This window comes from Diorhabda sublineata, chromosome 6, assembly GCF_026230105.1.
Source record: "Diorhabda sublineata isolate icDioSubl1.1 chromosome 6, icDioSubl1.1, whole genome shotgun sequence".
Classification (NCBI taxonomy): Eukaryota; Metazoa; Arthropoda; class Insecta; order Coleoptera; family Chrysomelidae; genus Diorhabda; species Diorhabda sublineata.
Genome location: NC_079479.1, coordinates 21018692 through 21025309, shown reverse-complemented (window position 1 = coordinate 21025309; position 6618 = coordinate 21018692).

Genomic DNA, 6618 nt, shown 5'->3' with positions numbered 1-6618 from the left:
TTTAATTGTATTGGTGGGCATTATTAAGGTCTATATAAAAAAAATAATTTATTGTAGATATGCCTTGCACTGTAAATGTTAGATACTGTTCAAGAACAAACACCAGTTAGCAATGTGTGCATTGTTATGGTGATAAAAATCACAAGGATTGCAATAATTAATAATTATATAATATTAATATTATTATTGATACATTCTTGACCAGTCACGGTCTCTGTTGGCGATCATACAGTGCAATCGTTTGTCAGTATAACATAAGATGTTTCTCTCACTTATTCGAAAATTGTTATGTTTTGAGATATGGCAACACTGATGTCAATGTATTCAGAACATGTTGTCATTCGAGTGCTATTTGAGTTGTTTACTGATACTTGAAATATTAATCTTGATTAAAAAATGAAATTAAAACGCGAGCATTTACAAGCGATAATATTCCATGACTTTTAACGTGAATTAAACCAACAGCAGTGAGGTGCTCAACTCACTTTGACTTTCAGTGATGAAGCACCATCTAGAGCCACCGTGTTTCGCTGGTATTCCGAATTCAAGCGTGGTCGCAATTTGGTACAGAATGCATTTCATGTAGGTCTTTCAATATCTGCCGATTTGCCAGAAAACATCGATTATTTGCGTAAACTGATGTTACAACATCTTCACGTGACACATATGAAACTAAACAACAATCAACTGTATGGATATTCTAAGATTAGCCAAATCCAACAAAAATTGAGTTAAATTAGGTTGCTCATGCCCGAAGTACTTCGAAACAAATGGTCGCCTATTTTTTCGGAATAGCTGGACATGTCGCCATCGCTCCATTAGAGCAACGTGAAACGGTGAATTCCGAATAGTAAACCAACACCAGCGCTAGAATTGTTCGAAAAAGTTAGGGAAACCAATCGCAGAAGACAAATGATTCTCCACCACGACAATGCGAGCTTTCACACATCAGTTCAAACAAAAACGTTCAAAATATCGAATTGCTGGATCACCTGTCGTACAGTCCTTGTTTGGCAGCCAAAGATTCCTTCTTATTCCCGCAGATCAAAAATAAATTGCGAGGTCAGCGTTTTTCTACACATGAAGAAGTGGTTGATGCATTCAAATCACATGTTTTGGAAGTACCTCAATCGGCATGGAAAAAATGCTTCGATATTAAAACGCATGCAAAGTATATTCATCCTCATGAGAAAGATTTTGAGAAACAATAAACCCATATCCAATTAAATATTTGTTTTTATTTATCTATCTCAAAACTCAAGTAGCAACCCTCGTAAGATCTGCCATATATTTTATTGCAAAAAATATTTAATAATTGAAAAAACTAAAAGAAAACGACGACGGAACATAATGAATAGTCTCGAAATGAATAATTTTGCGTGAATGATTTATCAGATTTATCTGAATCAAATTGTGGTAGCTGTGAAAATGATGCCATATCAGCAAATAGCGACTCTGATGTTAGGCCACCAAAATATCAAAGAAGAAATTTCATAACATTAGATAGTGACAACGATTTGGAAGTAGAACTGACATAAGATTACAGCATACTTACAGAATTATTTAAATATTTCTGGTGCAACTATCGAACTTTCTTTCGACTATCGAAATGTGTCGGCTTTGATTTTTTGATAGTGTTTTATTTTACTTAGTCGTTACGCAGACCAATTGTACCATTGAAAAAGTTAGATAAAATTTCTGCAAATACTGTACCTTGGACAGAAGTTACCACTAATGGAATAAAAAAGTTTATTGGATTACTAATATTGATGGGCCAAACGAGAAAGTCTCATTGGAGAAATTATTGGTCAATTGATCCTTCAGTTGATTCACCAATATTTCGAGCAACTATGTACAGAACGCGATTTGAACAAATTTTTACATTTTTTCATCTAAATGATAATACACAACATAAATTTCTCCAAAGACAGACTTTACAAAATTATACCACTTTTCAATTATATTATCCCAAAAGTTTCTGCCTCTGTATAGATTTAAGCAAGAGTAAGCTTTAGACGAAGCAATGGTACCATACAGAGGACGCATCAGCTTTGGAATATGGAATTTTCATCAGAATGTTTTATGAAAATGAGAATTCGAGAAGTCTATTTGGCGCAAGGGAAAAAGCAGAAGAAACAATATTGTTTCTGTTGGAGCCGTATCTTGTTCAGTGGCATTCATCATATATACCAGTCAATTATTATAACAGTACATCTATAACCGAGCTATTGCTCAGAAAAAAAAGCACTGGTGTGTGTGATACCATACGGGAAAACCATGGAATCACCAAAGATCCTGATAGAAAAATCCAAAAGCCTACACAGAGAAATGACTTTTTTACGAAAGGGACATTTATCTTTATTGCTAGGAAAAAGAAATAATAACAAGAATGATATCAACAATTCATGATTGCCGGAGACATGAGATAAATTTCATAATACATAAATTTAATAATCAGATATGTCAATTTTATTTAAAACAATAATAATAACAATTTCATTAATTTAGGCAATACAAAGTATAATAATATTGAACACACTGTTTACAACTACGGTAGCGTAGACAGTATAATTTCAAGAATGCTGTAAAAATTGGACAAAAATATCAGTTAATGTAAAATGCTAAGGTTAATGAAAAATTAGATTACAAATTTGTAAACAAATGAAGAAGATGAAAAGTGTATTCAGCCCAAAATTAAATTTGAAATGACCATAAATAATGTATAGCCACCAAAATAAAAAAATGCTACCAAGTAAATTTTGGATTCAATTATTTTTCAATTTTAATTAGAAGAAATAAATTGATTTGGTCAATATTATATGTAACACTTTCAAATCAATCATGTCAATTAATATTTAATTGCTATCTATTGAAATTTATACTTACTACTAGTTATTTTTGTTCGTTTGTAACACAAAATATGAGTTTTAAATGCATTACATACTGATATGTAGTATACTACTTACTACTCCCGATATGTAATGTAATATTACATGCCAGGTAATTTTCCAGGTCTTCTGTATTTTCGAATTAAGTGCTAATACCGCGTAAGTCCAAAAAACGCCTTTTTAATTTTTAAATATCATTCGATAGGGGATCGAAAGATGCGCCTCTGGACAACTGATACATAAATGTTAAAACAATCTATATTTATAAATATTCAAAAATAGAATATACGTATGATGATTGCGATATATAAAAAACCACAGTTTTGCGAGCGGTGGTGGAAGGGGGTAGCGAGGGGAGACCCCCCTTTGAAACTTTATCGAACATATAGCTGCTGCCTATTATTCAGTGGAATAAATGATAGGTTTCTAAATCGTCTTGATTTTAAGTCTCTTCTGTTTAAAAATTACAGTTTTTTGTATGTTTTTGAAAGAAATATAACAATTTAACGTTTATGAAAATATTAAACATAAACAAATATAAAAGGTCTAAGAAATAAGAAATTACAGAATTTTATACAATGATATTGATTCGATATCTTCTCAATCTTTTTCATCATTTAATTGATGAAAAAAAATAGAAGAAGTACATTGATTTTTCCCCTGAATTATTCTGATACATTTATTTATGATAAAAATGTGGTTTCATAAGATAAACCTGTACAGGACTTTTTTCAGGATAATCATTTCCCTGAATAATTTTTAGTCACTTATTTATCAAAAAAATTAGATTGATAGATAGATAAACAACTGAAAAATCTCGAAATCGATTTATATTTTTAAATTTTCAAAAAAGTAATGTAGGTATTATGATTGCGATATATACGTATGTATGAATTTGGGGTCTCGTATACACTGTGACTCAAAGGATCTATTGTGTCCCCCTTTCTTGCTGCGATCCCACTCCTTTTAAAAAGTCTATAATGTGGGATGGCTTTAATTGTCAGAGATGTTCGTCTTCTATTTCATACGCACCCAGGTGTAGTACTTAGTGTTTCACACTTCGGGAGAATGTGGATAGAGGTTTCGTCTTCTGTGCAACAAAATCTGCACGCCGCATTATCTGCTAGGTCTAGGTCTTCAGGTGTTTGTTGAGGCCACAGTGTCCCGATATAACTCCTGTTAGTATTCGTAGATTGTTCTTACTTAGGTTGTTACATTCAGCAGATCCACTCTGGTTATAGTTTCCCAGAAGAATGTTTGCATGTCTCAGCTCCTGTAGGTTTTGCTCCTATCTACCTTATTTTTCCATTGTTCAGTAGCTAATACCACGGAAGGGTTCGGGTCCTTGTCTGCCCCGCTTTATCGAGTTTATCAGTTATTTCATTTCCCTTCGCTCCTGTATGTCCCAGAATCCATTGCAGGGTAATTTTATTTTTCTTGCCGTTTCATTTTTCTAGGCAATCCCAAACAAGTTTGGATTTCATGATATTGGAGCTTATGGCTCTAATGGCTGCTTGACTATCGAACAGGATGAGATCTCCTGTTTGCGATAGTTCTTCTATAAATTGAACTAAACACATTTTTCAATTGCGTAAATTTCTGTTTTACAGTTACTTATTGAGGTGAAGTTTTTCTAAAAACTAAACTTTTTCGATGCAACGTCCTAAGGCATGTCCCAGTGTTGGTCATTATTTAGGAACGGGTTTTCTTCGGTGATTCCATCTCTAAACATTTCTAAGTGATGTTTTCTCTGCCACGCTTTCTAGTACTATGTGAAGAGGTGGGAGATTTAGAATCACTTCTAGTACAAGTGTGATGCAAGATTTCATGTTGTACATAAGCAAACCAGCCTTTGTACCTTTTGCGATCCCACTCTGAAGGGGAGGTTGTGGAGCCATCGTTTTTTCAATTAGAAGATGGAGTCTAAATCAGCACTGACCACTATAAATTGCGAACATATTAAGGAGTTCTTATATTGTGTGTATATTAGTACTAACTTCATAGTACTTATTGATTGTTAACTTTATAGTTGGTACTGAAGTCACTGTTTACACCACCACTACACCAACACTCACAATTACATTGTCTAATGCCCATTTACCTTCAGTCACTGAAGACGATAGCTTGGTTATTGAAACGCGCGTTAGACGCGTCAGACGGTGTAATTGTGAGTGTTGGTGAACTGGTAGTGTAAATAGTGTGTTCAGTATGAATATCACCAACAGTTCCAAAAATTCTAGCTTACTTTATAGTTGGAAGAGATTTGAAATGAAATACAAAATAAAAATAAGCTAACTTAAGCCAACCTAACTTAACTTTCTCATCTGTAAGGCGAATAAACGATTACTGAAAATGCCAGGCAATAGTGTTACCATACTGAACACACTGTTTACACTACCCATTTACCAACACTCACGATTACATTGTCCGACGCGCTTTTCAATAACCACGAGACAAGTTTATTTTCAGTCTCTGAAAACGATATTGCTGTTATCAAATCGCGCGTCAGACAGTATAATTGTAAGTGTTGGTGTAGTGATAGTATAAACAGTTTGTTCAATACGAATATCACCATTGGTTCCAAAAATTCCACCTTAGTCATAGGGTTACCAGCTCTGTGTCAAAATTTTGTGCTAAACAGTGTATTAAAAAAAGACAAATTTGAAAATCAAATGAAAATATCAAACTGAATTGTAGTGCGACATCATAACTGTAATAGTATTCTTAAGAAAATTTAATTAATTAAGACATAAAATTACCCCTTAATAATTACTGGCAATATTGGAAACTCTTCATATGAAGCTGTAAAACACACATTTTCAAAAATTAATTTTTTGAAAGCTATTTTTCTCTATAATTTAAAATTTCGTACATAACCTCCTTACCTCATTGACTTTCTGCCATAAAAGTATGAACATCCAATTTTACTGTGCATAATCTGGGCGTCATTTTTTACTTATGCAGTGTTGGAACTTATGAGACGATATTTAACAGAAATTTGTTAAAATAAGTTTGCTCTTATTGTTCAATGAAGTTAGACATATAAATGTCTTGTAATAGAATGTACCCATAAAACTTAACGAAATGATATCCTTCTTTGTAACAGTAATAAATAAATAACCACTACTCAGTGAATTTCTTTATATTTAAATAAAATTAATTGTCACAACAGTTCTGTAATGTCCCAATTATAAAAAAAGAATTGTGATAAATTTATAAATAAACTTGTAAATTCATTTATTTGCAGATAATATAAAAGACAACTATATAAACTGGTTTCTTTGGCATAAAAATATACCTTCACCCGATATACATAAAGGTCAAATTATACAAATATATTTACATAACAATAAATAATAAATTTTCATATTCACTTGAAAAAATATCCGTTATAAATACTGTTTCCACTGGTATTGCCATTCGAGCATGTCTTCTTAGAACTAAAAAGTCCAAAGTTTCAAATGTTGAAATTTCTTTATCCTTTGTCGTTTTCGCAATTTGAAGCCCATAGTAAACAGTTGCCTAATCCACTATAACAAATTAGAAATACTGTAGCCAGAAAAACTAAACTACAAATTGTACATGGTTTTCTTTCCAAGAAGAAACCTATGAGATATAATACCATAAACATAACGTGTGTCTGTACAAGTGCAGGATTAGAAGGTTTAGGCATCAATAAAACAGGAATGAGCCATTGAAGACAGTACATAATTTTTATCTAGAAGCAATC